Source organism: Bison bison, unplaced genomic scaffold (genome assembly GCF_000754665.1).
Source record: "Bison bison bison isolate TAMUID 2011002044 unplaced genomic scaffold, Bison_UMD1.0 scf7180017864469, whole genome shotgun sequence".
Taxonomy (NCBI): Eukaryota; Metazoa; Chordata; class Mammalia; order Artiodactyla; family Bovidae; genus Bison; species Bison bison.
In genome coordinates this window covers 7,911,029-7,931,675 of record NW_011495030.1, presented here as the reverse complement: position 1 = coordinate 7,931,675, position 20,647 = coordinate 7,911,029, and the positions used below count along the sequence as shown (strand labels likewise).

At 39.7% G+C, this 20,647-nt stretch overlaps 1 pseudogene; it reads right to left on the bottom strand.

Annotated features, from left to right (window-relative positions):
* LOC105003525 overlaps window positions 1-20,647 on the bottom strand; it is a 51,632-nt pseudogene that overhangs the window by 18,520 nt on the left and 12,465 nt on the right.

Here is a 20,647-nt window from a genome sequence, read left to right as displayed (position 1 = left end):
TTCATCTTTCCATCATCAGAGAGTGTCCTAAATTAGTTATAACTAGGAGACGTCTTGAAGCAACTTCCTAAAGTCTAGTAGTAACTGCAGATGCTATTTAAATTTTTTTATTGGAGGATAACTGTCCTTGGGTGGCCCAACCCATGAATGCCTGGCTACTCTCCTGACTACACTCTTTGGCCCTCTCTCTCGGGCAGCTTGCAACAGCAGGATGTGTCCAGTGGTTCTTGTAGTTGCTGATATGCCTGCTAGAAGCCACTGTGGATTTCTCACTTCTTTCCTAACTAGAGATGGTGGACCCATCCCCCAAAAGGTATTCACCCTCCCTTCTTCCATCAGCATTCACTGCCTGGAGTGATGAGATCTGTAGTCTTTATTTCTCTTGGGCTGGGACATCTCCATTTTCCCCTACAAGATCTGAATGGCATTAGTTCACTTCTGTCAAGGCCTTGTTCCTTGTATAAGAGACTTTGGCTTAGAGGGAAGATTCTGTTCTTAATTCACATTGTAAGGGACAGTTTAGTCTTTAATCAGACCAAACTACAACACATAGTAGGGCTTCTCTGGTAGCTCAGCTGATAAAGAATCCACCTGCAACGAAGGAGATCCTGGTTTGACTCCTAGGTCAGGAAGATCCACTGGGGAAAGGATAATATACTCACTCCAGTATTCTTGGGCCTCCCTGATGGCTCAGATGATAAAGAATCAACCTGCAGTATGGGAGACCTGAGTTCGATGCCTGGGTTGGGAGGACCCCTGGAGAAGGGAAAGGCTACGCACTCCAGTATTCTGACCTGGAAAATCCCATGGACAGAGGAGCCTGGCAGGCTATAGTCCATGGGGTTGCAAAGAGTCAGACATGAATGAGCGACTTTCACTTTCACAACACATGCTGCTGCTGCTAAGTCGCTTCAGTCGTGTCTGACTCTGTGCGACCCCATAGATGGCAGTCCATTAGGCTCCCCCGTCCCTTGGATTCTCCAGGCAAGAATGCTGGAGTGGGTTGCCATTTCCTTCTCCAATGCATGAAAGTGAAAAGTGAAAGTGAAGTTGCTCAGTCATGCCCAACTCTTAGCGACCCCATGGACTGCAGCCCACCAGGGTCCTCCGTCCATGGGATTTTCTAGGCAAGAGTACTGGAGTGGGGTGCCATTGCCTTCTCCGTCACAACACAAAGTAGGTAGTAATTAGCCTTCTTTCCATCTTTATAAATGTAATTTGGATTTTGCTGGTAGTTGGATAGAAAGTGGCTCCTTTTTTGCTTGTGGAGGGCCAGCTGTATAATTTTCAGGACCCAGTGCAAAATGAAGGAGCAGGGTTCCTTGTTTAAAAAACATGAAAAAAAGCGTCTTGAAAGGTACTAAAAAATGCTTTCACCTTTCTTCTGCAGACTCTCTCCTGATTTGTCTTGGTGTTTAGAATTTGCTATTTAATGTCATTCTAAGTAATCAAAAGTTAAAAATTTGAATTATTAGCATGAATTTTACCCCTTATAATTACATTTTACAAAAGGCAGTCTAAATGCAAGTTACTTGTATGCAGAATCAATGTCGTTGCACAATTTGTATTTCATAGATCATACATGTGTATATATTTCATTCTTACCAGCACAGTAGAAATGCTACGCAAAACTAACTCAGCTTTTAAATTTCGCTTCTTGATATATGCACATTCTGTCAACATTCTGTACCTGATAAGTAATGAATAACTTAAAGGAAAAAGTAGGAAAGGGCTATCTTTCCCTTTCCTTCTGTGTCACCTTTTTCACCATAAGTAGTTGGCCAGTTCAGGAAAGTAATGTGAGTAAGAAAGCATATGATAGGGTTCTTGGTCATTCATATTTCTGTCTTCCTTCATTGAAAGCAAATTCTGATTCAAACGGAAAAAGTGGCCTCCCTAAGGTGTCAGTTGACTCAAGTGTAGATGTAATGGGCTCACTTTGTACTGACTTTTGAGTCTTTCTGAACTCCTGTATGTGTGGACTTAGCAGGATTCTATACTCCTGGGGTATCACAAACACTATATGTGATCCTAGTGACAGGAAACAGAAGCAGACATGCATGTTGGATGTATCTCTTGTGCTCGTACTTTTGCTCCACTGTTGCATTGCATTTCACTTACATAACAAGTTCAAAAATAAAGTTATTAAAAATTTCAAATGGTATTGAACCATTGGTATTGGGTATTGAAACCATTGGTATTGAACTAAGTACAGGACTCTTCTGAGCAAAGATCCTGTGCAGATACACAGGTGTTATGCCCAAAGAGTTTGTGCTACATGAATTCTTTCTAAACTAATTCCTCTTGCCTCAGTACACTCCGGCCACCTTTCATGGCAATAGCAGAGCAGGTTGAATAGAGATTATGCAGCCATATCTTCAGAATATCAGGGATCCCAGAGGAGGGGATGAAATAGCACCCAGTACCACAAACTACCCATGGAGGCTGGACTGAAAGGGGATGGAACCAGACCCAGGTGCGGTGCAGTTATGGCTCGAAAAGGTGTGGACAGGCAAAGTCAAGGATCCAAGAAACCACAGTTCACTTCTGTCCATATTTATTGTGAAAGACACAGAAGGAATAAGAGGCGGCCTGTATCCTTGAAGCAAAGAGTCAGGTCTTCCAGGAGACTTGAGCCAGGCCATAGATTTGAATTTTACTTTGTAGGGAATGGGGAACCACTGAAAAACATTAAGAGAGTTATGGGCTGACTTCTGTGTTTTATAGAGATGACTTTGGCCACAGTGCAGTAGTGGCAGAGACAAGGCAGGGGGCAGGGGTCAGTTGGGAGGCTGTCGCAATTGTCCAGTATCTTACAGATCACAATGAAAGGTCAGTAAGGAAGGCAACACTGGGGGTATCAAGTGTCCCAGTGGTAATCCAGGTAGGGAAAAGCACCAGAACTGCTCTCACTGGGCTGGGATTTGTGGGCAGGGCTCAGCCTTTGGGTGAATTAAGTGCTCAGAGCAACACAGGTCACATATAGAAGCTTACAGGAGAGAATTATCTAAGGAAGAGGAATCTGGGGATTAGGACTGAGGTGGTATCCAGTAGGAAGAGTGAGGTGAAGCTGAGGGGACAGCTTATAAGAGAGACTGACTCAGCAGTTCCAGACAGTGTACTAGGGCTATTTACATGCCTTCTGTCCCTCATCAGTCCTGGAGTTTGCCACATTCATGTCCATTGAGTCAGTGATGCTTTCCAACCATCTCATCCTGCTGCCCTCTTCTTTTGCGTTCAGTATTTCCCAGCATGAGGATATGTAGTACCTGGGCTTCCCAGGCGGTGCAGTGGTGAAGAACCCGCCTACCACTGCAGAAGATGTGAGTTCAGTCCCTGGGTTGGGAAGAACCCATGGAGTAGGAAAGGGCAACCCACTCCAGTATTCTTGCTTGGAGTCTATGGACAGAGGAGTCTGGTGGGCTACAGTCCACGGGTTTGCAAAGAATCGGACACGACTGAGCGACAGAGCTCATGCACTGAATCAGCAACTGGAAATACTGTTCTTCCTCTTGTGAGGAAGAGAGGAGATGCCAAGCCTGCCTGGGAACCAGGCCTGACCACACAGTTTATATATGGATTTTTTTTAAGGAACCAAATATATATATATATATTTTTTCCTACTACAAAAATTAGAATATGAGACACTTATTATTCAGTCACTAAGTCATGTCTGACTCTTTGCAATACCATGGCTGCAGCATGCCAATCCTCTCTGTCCCTCACTATCTCCTGGAGTTTGCAAAGTTCATGTCCATTGAGTCAGTGATGCTATCCAACTGTCTCATCCCTTGCTGCCCTCTTCTCCTTTTGTAGTCTTTTCCAATGTCAGAGTCTTTTCCATTGAGTCAGCTCTTTGCATCAAGTGGTCAAAGTATTGGAACTTCAGTTTCAGCATCAGTCCTTCCAGTAAATATTCAGGGTTGATTTCCTTTAGGATTGACTGCTTTGATCTTGCTGTCTAAGGGACTCTTAGGAATCTTCTCCAGCACCACAGTTTGAAAGCATCAATTCTTCAGTGCTCAGCCTTCTTTGTGATCTAACTCTTACATCCGTACATGACCACTGGGAAAACCATGGCTTTGACTTTATGGATCTTTGTCAGCAAAGTGACGTCTTTGTTTTTTAATATGCTAAGTTTGTCATAGCTTTCCTTCCAAGAAGCAAACGTCTTCTAATTTCATGGCTGCAGTTGCCACCCGCAGTGATTTTGGAAACCAAGAAGAGAAAATCTGTCACTGCTTCCACTTTCCCCCCTTCTATTTGCAATGAAGTGATAGGACTAGATGCCATGATCTTAGTTTTTTGAATGTTGAGTTTTAAGCCAGCTTTTTCACTCTCTGCTTTCACCCTCATCAAGAGGCTCTTTAGTTCTTCGCTTTCTGCCACTAGAGTGGTATCATCTGCATATCTGAGGTTGTTCATATTTCTCCCAGAAATCTTGCTTTCAGCTTGTAACTCGTCCAGCTCAGCATTTTGAACGATGTACTCTGTGTGTAAATTAAATAAACAGGGTGACTATATAATAAAAATAAACAGGTGTCATACTCCTCTCCCAATTTTGAACCAGCTGTAGATTGGTTGTTCCATATAAGGTTCTAACTGTTGCTTCTTGAGTCAAGTACAGGTTCTCAGGAGACGGTAAAATGGTTTGTTATTCCCATCTCTTTAAGAATTTTCCACAGTTTGTTGTGATCCATACAGTCAAAGGCTTTCATGTAGTCAATGAGGCAGAAGTATATGTTTTTCTGGAATTCTCTTGTTTTTTCTGTGATTCAGTGAATGTTGGCGATTTGATCTCTGGTTCCTTTGCTTTTTCTAAACCTGCTTGTACATCTGGAAGTTCTCAATTCAAGTGCTGCTTAAGTCTAGCTTGAAGGATTTTGAGTATAACCTGATTAGCATGGGAAATGAGTGCAATTATCTGATAGTCTGAACATTCTTTAGCACTGCCCTTCTTTGGGATTGGAATAAAAACTGACCTTTTTCTAGTCCTGTGGCCACTGCTGAGTTTTCCAGATTTGCTGGCATATTGAGTGCAGTACTTTAACAGCATTATCTTTTAGAATTTGAAATAGCTCACTAGAATTCCATCACCTCCCCTAGCTTTGTCTGTGGTAATGCTTCCTAAGGCCCACTTGATTTCACACTCCAGAATGTCTGGCTGTAGGTGAGTGACCACACCATTGTGGTTATCCAAGTCATTATGACTTTTTTACTATAGTTCTTCTGTGTATTCTTGCCACCTCTTCTTAATCTCTTCTGCCTCTGTTAGGTCCTTACCATTAGGTCCTTTATTGTGTGCATCCTTCATGAAATGTTCCTCTGATATATCCAGTTTTCTTGAGGAGATCTCTAATCTTTTTTTTTTTTCTAATCTTTTTTTATTCTATTGTTTTTTTCTATTTCTTTGCATTGTTCTTTGAAGAAGGCCTTTTTAAAAATCTCTCCTTGTGTTAGACAATACAGATGGGTAAAATGAAAAATCAAAGCAAATTATAATTCCAATCATCCTGGGTCACTATTAATATTGGGGGCATACATATTCCTGATTTTATTTTTACAGTTTCTCCCCTTCATCTTCAAAAAATATTGGTCTTTTAAACCGAATATAGGTTGGAGAAGTGAAATCTTTTACCTTTTGAAGTTTCACTGATATGTGGCTCCTATATAATTCATGTGTGTTGATCTCTAGGCCCTTTCTCTAGAAATAGCACCAGGTCTACTTTTTTCTTTTGAATTCCCCAGAGGATTCTAGTTCTTTTTCCAACATCTTCATGAAATAATGTCTTATTAACTAGAGGACTAGTTACCTCAGGAAGTGTATATTGAGTATGGTGGATCTCTTATTCCTTAGTTGAAAGAAAGAGAAAATATAATAATATATTCAATTGAAGTGAAAGTGAAAGTTGCTCTGTTGTATCTGACTCTTTGTGACCCCTATACCGTTCATGGAATTCTCTAAGCCAGGATATGGGAATGGGTAGCCTTTCCCTTCTCCAGGGGATCTTCCCGACCCAAGGATCAAACTTAGGTCTCCTGGCATTGCAGGAGGATTCTTTACCAGCTGAGCCACAAGGGAAGCCCAATATATTCAATTAATTAAATATAAAATCTAAAATATTTTATTTATAGTTATGTTATATAAATACTTGAATATATTTGTATATATAAAATATGTTCATGTTAAATATAGTATATTTAATAGCCTATTTAATATCTAGAAAACCTGACATTGTACAGCTCTCATTCTTTCAGTTCTTCCACATGAACCATAGTTTGAGATTCCATTTTCATCCAGAGGAAAAAAAAAAAACTGTTAGCAGATCAAAATCCCCAAAGATTTTGACAAACTGAAATAATGAACCAAAAGAACCAAATTTAGAGAGCTTTATCTAAGAGAGGTAAAGACCTATATTTGCAACCAAAAATCTAACAAGACTCATAGAAGAAACACACAACTCTGAGGTGGTGATGAGGCAGCAAACTGTGGCTCAAGGGGAAAGGTTGGAAGAATAGTACTGTTCATGATGGAGAAGACTGAGAAAGTGATGGTGCTCACTTGTCTGGATACTGTCATACAGAAGAGAAAGCTCCTCACTAATATAGATACCCATGCAAATATTACCTTTGGGTAACCACAATGTGCTACTGATATGTATTTCACTTCCTGTCTCTTATTCTTTTTACTATATCTTCATTCATGTACTTGTGAAATTTCACGTTTCCTTTTTAGTTGCTTGCTTTTTAGCCATAAACATAGGACTTTATTAGATAAACTGTCTTCAGATCTAGTTCATGGTTCTAACTTGTCAAAATCCTTTGGAATTCTGATTTGTTTAATGAGCATCTAAACCAACTCTTCCACTTGTATGCACATTTGATCAGCATACCATTATTATGTTGTAATCCTCCATAATATAGACTGATGGGAAATAGATTCTTAAGATTATTAAGAAGTGTAACTACTTGCCCAAGGCCTTAGAGCTAGGGTGTGTCAGAGCCCAGACTATACCTGGGTCTTCTGGTTCTCAGACCAGTGTTACTTCCATGGAACTAGACTCTCTCAAGATAATTTTGAACTGTCAGTAGAACTAAAAATATAGGCTGTAGACACCATGTAACAGAGATTTGCCCTTTGAGTAAGTGCTTTCACAAACATTTTGCAATAAATTATTTTAATAACTTTAGAGTTGGTATTGTCGCCCTCTTTTACAAATAATAGACTCAGAAAGGTTAAGTGTTTTTAATTATTCAAAGTCAGAAAGCAAACTACATATCAGTTTTTGCAAAGAACAGTTTGATTGGGAAGATGTCTTTCCTTTCTGGGATTCTTAAAACATCTTTGAGAATACCTCTTTAGAAGATCTAGGATAGTAGATGAACAAGTCATCAGGAATTATTAAAATGGGAGGACTTCAAGTTCTGATCAGTCAAGATACTAGAGAATCTTTTTACAGTGTACAGAAATTCGAAGATGAAGCAAATTTCCAAAGAGATGCATAACAAGAAAGCATGCAAGCACCATTTGGGATCTGATTAGAATTCTGAGACTAGTTCTTTACATTTAGAAATATAGAAGTTGGGGAACTTTTTCAGGAAATAAGAAAGCAGCATCCTTTTGGGCATTATTTGCTCTGTTTAATTAAGAGTTAATGTAAACAAGATTTTGATTTTTTCTGACTGATGGGTTTGAAGAGGTCTTTTAACACCAAGCAAAATCACTACCTTATTTCAGTCATAAATTAGCAAGATTTTAGAGACTTGCTCCACTTTGAATTAGAACAGTAGAATTTAAGAACTAAAAGTTTCCTTGAAAATCCATCCTCTTCTTTGCAAAAATGAGGAACCAAGTTTCAGAGACATGAAATAGCTTAGTCAGAGTCATCCTCCAGGCTTGGGCCAGTACTTGCCGTAAAATTGAGGTTTTGTGGACGCCCAACTCTGTTTCCTGCTGCATATGCTTTGTTGCCTTCTAGTTGGGGAAGCTCACCAGGGCACTATTATTTTCTTTGGAGATATTCAGAAATTGAATATCTCATTTAAAAATATCTCATTTAGAATATAAGAACAAAAACCACCTAAAATAATCACTTCCTTCATCCTTTGTTCATGGAATTCAGCGATGTCCTCCTAGTGGGAAAGTGGCAAGATTTAGGCATGTGCTCTGCCACAAGAGGGAGTTAGGGGTCTTCCGTGGTCAAGTAATTTTCTGTTGGTTCATTGTCTAAAGACAACATGGTAGCCTTGGCAGTTGGCTCAACGGTTGGCAGTGTTCCAGGGACCGTTACGGCAGTTGTTAAGGCTGTTATGGCAGTTGGTGGTTGGTAAATTCAGCCCCTACCCTGTGCCCAACCATATGTCCAGACCTTCCTAGTCCTGAAGCCTCCAGTCAGCTCAGAACAAAGCCAGTCTGAAAAGTCTTCTCCCTGTCACCACTGCAATCACTTGAGCATTTATGCTCAGAACAGCTCCCTGACAGGAAAACGTTTGTGTTCCTCCGGAATGTGAAGGAAGGTTCATGGTTTTTAAAATTCATGAATTGCGTGGAATGGAACGTTCCTTCTCCAAGTACAGGAAAGAAACAGAGAGGCTGTGTCTTTATGACATCCAAGCTATGGGTCATCTCAGGCGGGAAGAATCTAGTTAAGCCAATTATTTGGCATGGTATAGACCTCTTTCCCTTCCATTCCAAGAAAAGGTTATAAATTTTTTTTACTTTTCAATTCATTGCATTGGATTTACTCGAGAATATTCAGACTTAGGCAGCCAGCTGGAGAAATTCAGTATTTCTTTTTTCTATTTAAAAGTATTTAAAGTCAGTGATTTAGGCTGGATATATGATCAAAGCAAAAAATTAAAAGATTCAAGTGGTCTGATTTTGTTTGTTTTTTTGTTTGGTTAAATACATCTGTGAGGATAGGTTCAAGCCTTGGGAAATTGTGGAGTTTATCTTTTACTATTCTTATCACCCTTTCTATCTTCTCTCCCGCCTTCTTGGGCCTGTTCCTTCCTGTCTTCTGGATGTCAAATCTCCTCATACCCAAGATCAGACTTCAGTTCCCCACCAAAGCATAGTGAAGGATCTCTCTTGCGCTGCGTGTTCTCTCACTTACACTTTTGAATGAAACCTTAGCACGTCTGAGTTTGAAACAAAGACATTTGATTAAATTGATTTACAATAAGATTTTAGTAAACTCTCATGTCTGAGTGTAGGAGCACGCAGCACACTCTCTAGCTTCTTGACCCTTGGGAGATTTTGATAGCCCAAATGAATACTTGGTGGTGGCATTTTAGGAGCACAATATTTTGGCAGCTGGTGGAATGGGGTGAGTTGGAGCAGGGCTTCTCAGCATTGTGAGTGGGTACTAATCTATGTTTGTTACTGTTTTTGAAGTCTTAAATTTTGTCCTTCCACGTGAGCAAGTCAGGGTGATAAGACGCGCCTCATTTTCATTATGTTTGAGTCTTTTTCATTTACTTAAGCCATCTCTATTTCAACTGCCTTCCCTTCCTCATACATAATACTTAACAGCATGTCTGTAGAAACTAGAATTACTGTTTGATGATAGTGTATGAAAAATACCTACAACAGACACAGAATTTTCTGAAGAGGGAAATTCCTCTTTTATAAAGAAATCATATTAAAAAACCTGAATTCTTTTTATCAGTTAAAAATATCCCATTTATTCCAAAATAGAAATCACTTTGTAGTTGTGTTTATTAGCTGCATCAGGTCTTAGTTGCAGCGTGTGGTATTTTTTGTTGTGGCCCCGGATTCTCTAGTTGTGGTTCACGGGCTCAGTAGTTGTGGCACACATTTAGTTTGCTCTGCGGCATGTGGGAATCGTGGTTCCCCAACCAGGGATTGAACCCACGTCTTCTGCATTTCAGGGTGGATTCTTAACCACTTAAGATCTCCTACTAATGCAACTGTTCACTCTTAAAAATGGCCAAATATTGCATTCTGAGATGTACCCTTGCTGGAGATACAGCACATACTGTTTTTGAAGAGGGAATTTTCTAATGTTCACTAAAAATACTGTGGTCCTAGGTTCCATCTAGTTTTTCAAAATTAACTTCAGGGAGAGACTAAAAGCCTATAGAGATTTAGAGAAGGATTGGCTCTCCTTTTGGGTAATAGTTTTTCAGTAAACTCAAGGATATCTTAAGATCAAATGAGAATAATCAAGGGTTTCCACACAGACAATGAGAGCCTTGAGTATTCCATTCAGTTTTCAACTGAGGTTTAACCTACAAGGGCAGATTTTTAACTTGACTATGCATTTTGTGTCAACTGTATGTGTTTCAGCATTTAATATGCAAGTATCCTTGGGAATTCTATCCAGACTACTGTTGAATCAGAGTTACTGAAGGGCAATTTAAGCAAAAGATCAAGGACACCTCTTTTATAGTAATGGACTGGGAGTCCTGTTATGCCTCCTCATTCCTGGGAACACTGTTGGGAGACTGGCATGGAGAATTCCCACAAGAGGTTGTAACCCTTTTTATTAACCTTAACAGCCATCTAGCCCTTGTGAGATTACCTTAGCTGGTACAAAAGGTTAATCGATGACAGTTGTATGTTTATATGAATGTGTTTTCAGAACAGAAGATTTTAATTAATTTACTGTGGATAGAGCAAAAATACAAATGAAAAACCAGTATACTTAGAAATGTTGCTGAGTCTCTATTTGTTGAGGATGTGATAGAGGTGGAAAGAATCCAGTCTGGATAAAATAGTGCTGGAGAAGCTGACCATTAAGGGTCCTTTCAATATGAACAGCTCAGACACTAGGAAACATCTCTTGGACAGGACTGTTGCTACTGCAGTATATAGAATTTCAGCTCCAAAATTTGTGTTTGACTTCTAAATGTCTTAAATATTCTTGAAGAAGTTTAAACACATTATTTTAAAAAAATTTTTATCATTTATGCCCTAAAATTCTCTGGTTACTGGGTGTTAATGCAATCAAGTGTTTTAGTATTATCTTCAGCTTATTGATTACTTCTGTTCTTGGTGGTTTTCTCTATCAAGGCTGTCTCTTGGGATTGGTGAAACTGATTTCCAATTTACAGAGAAATTAATGGACCAGTGTCCACCTTTCTTCTTTTTTTTCTCCTCTCTCTCTTTTTTCCTTTTTATTCTGCCATCATCTTCTCTTTTATTACCAGTATTTCTTCTTTACTACCCTCTTCACCACTCTTCTTCCTTCCTTTAACTCTTCAAATTCTACTTCTTTCTGAGGTAATTTTCTCAAAATTGGGCATCTGTTATGTTTCCCCATCATTCTCCATCATGATTGCTGGATTTTCTGGCAAGCTCTGTAGGCTCTGCAGAGTTTATTCTTTTGTTTAGGGAAACGGTGGCCTAGAGTGGGATCCTCAGTTTTTCTGTGCTTTGATGCCCATCTACTTCTTTGCTTGAGTATTACCTAAGGGTCCAACAAATGCTTTTGATCACAAGAATGATGTTCAGACTTTCCCCCTATGAAGTAAGATCCCTTTCTCATCGGAGTAACTGAAGGTGGCAAACATCTGACCATGAGCAACTTTAAGGCCAGTTCATCATAAAGTGCCTTTTTAGTGTTGTTTGAAAAATAAGCTGTTGCTATAGGATTTTAATAAAACTGGCCACATGCCGAGATGGAAAGCATGTGGTCATCAACTACAAAGGGAGCTTCAGCTGAGAGGGCTCATTTTGGGATGAAAATTGTCTTCCTGTTTTTTTACTACATCAATGATACAGCAATTTCTTTTATAATTTCCAGTTGTGCACAAGCCAGTCAGCAGAAAAATGAGTTTCCTTTCCTCACTAGCTGAGAGAATATTCTTTTAAAAGGGGGAAAGAAAGATAAAAAAGAAGGAATGAAAGAAAGAAGGAAAAAAACCTATGGCAAAAAGTACATTAAAAAATCCTCCCCCTCCACTGGTTTCAGGGAAGAGAGATTAGTTTGATATACAGTTTGTTTTTCATCAGGCACGTGAGGTTACTGGGGGAAACTGATGAGCACTTTTTAGTGAGTCAATATTGCATAAGTAAATATAGCCTCATTCACTGACCGTTTATCTCTTGTTTATTTCTGCTTACAAGCTAGAAAAAATATCAGTTGATCATTGGAATTTCACTTAGATTTTCTCATTAAACTGTTCACACATTTTATTTCTTTTGGATAGGGAGAAGAGAGATTACATTCCAAACCTGCAAAAACAAAAGAAAAAGTTCAAAGATTGCAAGGTCTTCCTCTTCATCATCGGGGAAGAAGCTTCAAATTAGGCTGTAGATTTTCTACTGATGTGCAGCTAAATTCAGGGTTTTAAAATGTAATAAAATCATTGTGTTATAACAAGGTCAGGAAATACGGTTAGGAACTTTCAGTAACATTTGATGCCAAGCCTTCCCAGTTATATTTGCAAAGTTGGAGCAAGGTCAAATCAGGACTGCTTATAGAATAACTGAGGTAGGAATGTGAGGATCTGGAAGCTTGGGCTTTTACCCAGGATTTATCTTGGCCACATGGGTGAATTACCCAGGATGGAACAGTTAGTTCATATACCACAGCTTTGTAAATCGAAATCTCTGTGCATGTAGAATCTTGCAGACACTCGGGATAGAAGGGGAAGAGACCAACCATCAAGTAATTTTTTTTTTTTAAACAAGAACTGTTGTCTTAGATTGTGTTCCCTAGGAAAGGGGACCTTACCTTTAAGGGAGTGAAGAAAACAGGATTGGGCAGAAATAGAAATTGAACTGCCCCAGAGTTGTAAGAAAGATTTCAGCCAGTCCTTGGACTCATCAGAGGAATCCCTTCTTTAGGCTAGAGGGCCAGACCTTGGTACTCCTCTACATTCACCAGTCATTACATAAAAACTGCCCACAGGGAGGGCTGTAACCTTGAGTGAGCACACTCCCTTCTGCAGACAGCAGTTCCCCAAGAGGGGCAGCTAGGAGCCCTTAGCGGGCAACCATCGCCAGCAACAACACTCTCAGGAATGCGGTTTCTTTTTTCTTTTCATTTATAAAACAGAGCCAATACTATCAACTTGATGGGATTAATATAAAGAGTAAATGAGCTAACCCTTGTAAAAGACCAAAGCTGGCATGGTAAATGCCAAGAGCTTAATGCACATTAGCAGTTATTATTTAAATAGCAGCAATTTAATATTGCTAATACTATTTGTAAAAGCATTATTAGCCATCAACCTCATCTGTCTGAGCTAGTGAGTATGTATTTTCTGGGTGCAAGATGCCAGTTGACTTTGGGAGAGTGACCATGTCTCTGAGATGAATCATGTTTTTCTTATAACAACCACATGTAATCAGTCATGTGCTGTTCTGTTGTATGCCTTCACCCTTGGAAGACATGTTCTGACACAGACAGAGCCCTTTTATGTAAAACAGCGTAAAAGCCATAGGTGAGTTGGATGCTTAGATGATGCCTCCAGTGTTTCTAAGCCTGCTGCCTCCTTGGGAGAAAATAGCACTATCTCCACGATGCAAGTGCCCTTGTTGAATAAGGATAGCAGAAGGAAATGATGACTTTTTTTGGGAGAGGAAGAATATCATGCTGTTGTTCAGTCGCTCAGTCATATCTGACTCTTTTCAACCCCATGGATTGCAGCATGCCAGGCTTCCCTGTCCTTCACTATCTCCCGGAGTTTGCTCAAACTCATGTCCACTGAGTCTATGATTCCATCCAACCATCTCATCCTCTGTCGCCCCCTTATCTTCCTGCCCTTAATCTTGTAGTTTAAGTTTTTGCAAATTCTTGTATTCTATTAAAATTCTATCTGTCTGTCTGACATTTGTCTCAGCATGAAAAAAAGTAAGAATATAAATACTGGTGCTCGCTTTTATGTAACATGAGGATTAATTATTTTTTCAAGGTAATTACTGATTGAAGTGGAGACCAGGGAAGCCTATATTTCTCAGTTCAATAATTATATTTTTAATTATAAATATTTTTATTTATTTATTTGAAATTGTTTTTTTTCCTCAGTTCAGTAATACCTGATGTTAACTTCAGTAGAAATCAATGTCTGCTTATTATAATCCCAAGAGCCATTGCAGGCAGCTCTACCTTTTAAAATAAATTTTAGTTCTAAAATTAAATTAAAATCTGGGTCTTGGCATCTCATAAGTACTGTGTACTCCCAAGTTATTTCTATGAAATGTTAAATAAAACATTATTGGATATGTTACCTTGTCACCAGGCAGGAGCTATTATTCCTCTGTAGACGGAAGGGAATCATTATAAGATAATGAAAGGTGAGAAGTAGTTACTCAAAGGAGCCAGCCAGAAAGATTGTATGGCTCAGTCTCATTATAGTAGAAATAACAATCAGAAATTTGTCCTGATCTTTGCCATGAAGGAATATAAGCAGCTGTTTCTGACTGCCTGAGGCTAGTGATTCCAATAGCAGTTCAGGTGAATCTACAAGGTTAAAACAGAAGAGGGAACAAAAAAGATCTGATGAGCCGCAAGCCAGTTCCAGCCACACCAGTAATGGAGTAAGAGGTTGTGAAGAAGTAGGTACACGAGGAGGTTCACCTGTATGTGTCCATGGGTGTGCACAGCTGTGGGCTTTCTTGGACATTTGGGGTTTGATATGTCCTGGAACGACTGTAACAACTGACTTGGTTGGAAGGGGCCACTTTCAATCCCCAGAGAGTGGTAACTTAAGATGATAACTCAGATGAGGCATTTGACATCTCTGGTGAGTACAGCCTCTGTCTGTATAAGCTGGCATAGTCTTACCAGATGAAAATGTCGAGAGTGGTACTAGTGACAAGTTTTAAGGATTTAGGGACCCAGCCATTTTCTAAACTACAGCCAGCCTGGGATTTGGGGATCTGGTTGTCTCCTGAACTGCAGCCAGCCTAGAAAGTTTTAGAGTGGAGGAGTGCAGGCAGCAGCAGCAGAGGGAACCCTCAGTGAATTCTCTAAGATGACTGGTTGTTAGTAGGATTTTTATGTTACAGGAACATTTTTTACACTCATCTAATCTGCTCTGAATAGAGACTTCACTGTATAGTGTTGTCTATGTGAATGCCAGACAGACCGTAACCCAAACACATATGTTAAAACACATGTGCACATATACATACTTGTGTGCCTGTCCCTCTGGGAGCATTTGTAGCAATTCTAACTGTATGAAGTATGTCAGGGCCACATGAATGTGGTGCACAGACTGCCAAATTTCTGATCTATGGGCTTCCCAGGTGGTGCTAATGGTAAAGAACCTGCCTGCCAATGCAGGAGACATGAGACCCCAGTGTGATCCCTGGGTCAGGAAGATCCCCTGGAGAAGGACATGGCAACCCACCCCGGTATTCTTGCCTGAGAATCCCCATGGACGGAGGAGCCTGGCAGCTACAGTCCATAGGGTCACAAAGACTGGGACCTGACTAAAGTGACTAAACATGCAAGGACAATGAAGGCAAAGGCTTTTGTCTCTTTTGGTCAGTGATATATCCCCAGTACCCAGGAGAGTGCCAGCATAGATGTAGTATTTCACCATCTGTAACAGCAGCACCAACAATACTACCAGAACAATTACATTAGCAAACTAGAGCGTTTCCCTGGATGAGGAGCACTTCAACTTAGGAAGAAGAATACTTAGCATGTTGCTCGGTCTGTGTTCCTGAATTATTTAATGAGTGGGTGAACTTTTGTATTAGTCTAGTTTTATTTTTTTAATTATGAAAGTAATATCTGGCCATGGTAAAACACACACACACATACATATGCACATTAAAAGAAGAGTATATAATGCAAAGTAGAATTCCTCATCACTCTGGCCACCAGTCTCACTTCCCAGCAACAACTAGCGTTTTAAGTTTGTATGTGTTAGGGAGAACATACTCTACATTGCCCTGTCCTTGCCCTTGCCTTTCTTGTGTTGAATGTCTTTCCTTATCAGATCATATAGATTTACCTCATTTTTTTTTTTCAACACAGACATAAAATATCCATAGTATTGTATCATGTAGATGTAATTAACATAACATTTAATTGGCCTCCAGTAGTTGAAATCTGCTTCATTCTGAGTCATTTGACATTTCAAACAACCTAACAGTGAATATCTTTGTCATGCCACAGTGGCACCAGCAACAAAACCTCAGTGGGAATGGTGCCTTCTGACCCACCACTGTGCAGTGCCGTTGCCCTGATTCTTGCACCTTAGGTTTTGCACACATGTCCAAGTATTTCTGTAGGATAGATTTCTAGAAGGACAATTGCTGGCTCAAAGGCTGTGCTCAATGTGAATTTTCATAGCTAATCTCCAAAATGTTGAATGATGTTAATATGAATCAACTGATTAGTCATTTGTTGGAGTCTATATTAGCCAGAGAAATAGAATATCTATATCCTACTGGTTCTCTCTTTATACACACACACACACACATGCATAAATATACATACATACATATATATATATATACATGCACACACAAACGTATATACATAGATCTGTATGATCTGATATATATATATATACATATATATGTTTGTGTGTGTGTATATACAAAGGGATTTAAAAAAATTCTTTATTGAATTTTTACACTATCATTTCTGTTTTATTTTCTGGTTTTTTGGTTGCAAGGCATGTGGGATCTTAGTTCCCTGACCAGGGATTGAACTCACACCCCCTGCATTGGAAGGTGAAGTCTTAACCATTGGTTCACCAGGGAAGTCCCTATAGAGAGATTTTTTATAAGGATTTGGCCCATATGATTATGGAGGGTGAAAAACCCCAAGATTTGCAGTTGGCAAAGTAGAGACCCATGAACTAATGCCTTAATAAGCTCCAGTCCAAGTCTGAATCTGAAGGCAGGAGATGGATGTCCCAACTAGAAGAGAGACAGGCAGAGAAAGCAGATTCCTTCCTTCCTTACCTTTTGTTCTGTTGAGGCCTTCAGCAGACTGCATGAGGCCCACCCACACTGAGGAGAGCACTCTGCTTTACCCAGTCTGCCAATTCAGATGTTAACCTCTTCCAGAAAAGCCCTCACAGACACACCCAAAATAATGTTTAATCAAACATCCGAGCACCTTGTGGCCCAGTCAAGTGACAGATAAAATTAACCATTGCAGTGTCATTCACCAAAGATTTAAAATATGAAACAAATGCTACTCACTTTTAAAAATGCAACTTGAGACTAATAAATGTAACTTTTATTTCTATCTTGTTTGCATGAGTAAACACACTAATGGATTGTATGTGTTAAATTTTGCTTTCAGATTCTTAGTCTTTGGACGCTGTTAATATTTAGAGCTAGTGAATAAATTCCACCTTTTAAAACACTTACTAATGTATTATGATAATGCCAACCCTAGCTCCTGGCATAATGCCCTCCCATGAAAGTCTAATTTAACCTTCCTTTTGCATATGTAATCTTGCAAACATCAGTGGGCATTTTACATCCAAAGGGCTTTGGGTTCAAACCTTTAGAAATTTCCTCACTGATGTTTCTCAGCTTTTAGTTCATCAGCAAAATTCCAAATTCACTCTTGATGATTTTTATAGCTATAATAGTCATTCAATTTCATTTATAAATGAAACAAGTGGCCTTTGATCACATACTCTTTGCAAAGCCTGATGCTCTCTGTTGAATGTTTTTGTTCCCTTTATATTTTTAAAAGCAGTAGCTGCACTAGAGACAGCTTGACCTTACCGTGAGAAATAGCATTTTATCATGAAACTTGGCAGAGCCCTCAATTTCCTCCCGTTTAATATCTGTCAGTCATTCCCTTTGTCCAGGAAACATTCTCTCTGCTCTCCATGTGAAAGTTGTTATCTCTGGTGGCAGATACAACTTCTCTGGGGCCAGATCATCCTCATCCTACAGCTCAATCATGTAGCATTGCCGGATCCCTGTGGAAAACCAATCATGTTCTTTAAAGTGTGGCTGGAAAGTTAATGATGCAAAAGACAGACTCTGGGTCCCCTACACATTCCATTAAGTTCCTTCCCACTTCCCATAAATTGTGTGCCAATCTTTTTGACCCTGCTGATGAACCCAGCTGGCATAAAATAGAGGCTGAAATGAAAGGAAGAGGTCTTATTTTACTATATCAAAGTATTGAACTGGAAGGGACTTTTAGACTTTGTCTAATCACATACCTTCCTTTTAAAGACAAGTAAGCTTTGTCCCAAAATGGGAAACTGATTTGACCAAGACCACCTAGCTCATTGGTGTCAGGGCTGATTGGGGCTGGAAAGCATCTATTTTTATTAACTTATTTAATTGGTACATAATTTTCATACCATAAAATGCACAGAACTTGTCCAGTTGATGCATTTTGACAAATGGATATATCTATGTAATCATAGCTAACACACCCACATCCAATCAAGATATAGAACATTTCATTACCCTGAGAAATTTTCCATATATTCTTTTCTAGTTGGAAAGTAGATTTTTCACTTCTGATCTAATGTTTTTGCCTGTAGTGACCTTTTCACCATTACATAGGTACATTCATCATTTGGTGGAAAGACCCCAGGGCTGGAAACAGGGATATGGGTTCTCCTTCCAGTTCTTGTTCAATTAACTGTATAATATTAGGCAAGTAGTTTCACCGAGTCAATTTCTCTAGCTGTTATAGTATGGGGTATGCATAGGGAGCCAGACTGTGAAAGTGAGAAAGCTTGCCTTTGATTCTTCTACCCTTCTTCTCTGAAATCATTCTTATCACCCTTGGACTGTGAAATGTTGCTAGTTTTAACTCCAGCTTCATTCTGTGCATTGTTTTGATCTAGCTAAGTACCATTAAAAAGTGAGCTGAGTTGTCCATCTTATGTCAAGATATGTTCCTGGAAATGCTTGTGTTTAATAATCACGGTGACATCTACAGTTTATTGGAACCTACGCTGTATATCAGACATGTGTTTAGTGCTCTATATATGTTGCCTACATAGATGCCGCCTTACAGGAGCTGTGTAAGGTTGTTGGGTTTTACATAAGGCCAGTCTGAGGCTCAAGTAGGTTAAGTTACTGGCCCACAGTTGCATAGCTAGCAAGTAGCAGAGTTTGCACTGAGACCCAAATCTGCCCAACTCCACAATCAGGACACTTTCCATTCCCTTTCCCTGCCTCAGGGAAATCTTGAAGATGACAGTGACTTCACCCAAAGGAATAACTCTTTGAAGGTAAAATTTGAGGTAGCGTATCTTTCTGGAGGGAGAATGACATCTGACCAGGGAGCTCATGGACAACTTATGCATCACCCCAGTGCTGTCGCTGTGATGGTCCCAGGACCATAGTGAGAAAGACCTGAGAAAGCCCTGTGAACTGCACACTGCTTTGCATGAGTTCTACTATGTTTCACTGGGTTTGGGCAATTTTATGCTCTGGGGTTTGGACTCTGTAAGATGGAGCAAATGGATTTTGGAGGTAAGATGTTATTACAGCCAATATTGCCTATAAAACTTGAGATTCAGGCCAGAGTATATAACTCTGTTAATTACAGGAAAAGGGAAGGGAATCATCATGCACTCACCAAAGGAAGTAACTGGCTGAGGACCTCATGCCTGCTAAAGAGGTTCTCTGTCCTTTTTCCCACAACAGAAAGAGAGGTGTCCTGATTTAAGGGTGTGAACTGAATTTTAATCATGCATGCACACAAAAATGCTTAGGAAGTTTTGCCTGAGAGAATACTGAGAGTTTCAGTTGGGGTATCTAATTTCATTCATATACCTTTGCTTCTAGTTTTCTGGGTTGCAAATTTAGCATAGTATTCTTTTTAAAAAGCCCTCTTGGCTATTGCGTTTTTCTGAAGTAGTACAGAGGAGACTTTGAAAAATAAAAGCAACTCAACAGATACAGGGACCAAATGAAGTATAGCACACATAATTCAGAACATACTATCCCATTGCAAAGGACATGCAGGCCCCAGGAGAAACAACTGAGAACAATTCTGCCATGTGGTTTATGGGAGGAATCTAGGTCTGTCTTAAGAGCATTCCGGGCTCTATCCTACTACTGATTAAAACCTCCTTTTGGGTAACTTCTTGACCTTGGACTTGCTGAAAGACACTCTTAGGCAATGAATCAGAGTGCAGTCCTTAGTTTTGTTGGTAACGCACAGATATACATGCCACCCTTTGGCTAGTACCCAGAGGCAGCTCTAGAAATGCCTTAGTCATTTTTGAGCTGAGCTGAGTCTGGAGACAAACTTTGGCCTTTGAACTTTGGAAATGCTGAGGCTCAGTAAACTTGATTAGTTTTTGTGTTAATGAACTTCCACAGCTCCTTCTTATCTTTTAAAGAAAGCTACCTGAGGTCAGAGCCCTGAGACTTCACAAAAGCAGATGATAAAGCATGCAGTTGCATTCACAACAGAACAGTGGAGGCTTTGAGGGGTTGTTTGACTGTAGAAGTTCATACCCAGCTCTGGCTTTGGTCAGCGGGGTACAGAAATTTGATCATCTTTGTCTCAACAGTTTTAGCCTTTAATGGCACAAGGATATCAAGATAGGACAGATTTCAGAGTATGAAAGAAAAAGAGGATCAAGTATGTTTGTTTACTGAGGGATAAACGATGGAACCAAATCTTGAGAGGTAGCAACCAAACTCCAGGCTGACATAACTTTCCAAAGAGATAACTTGCCTCCTGACCAAATAAATAAGCCAACAAGC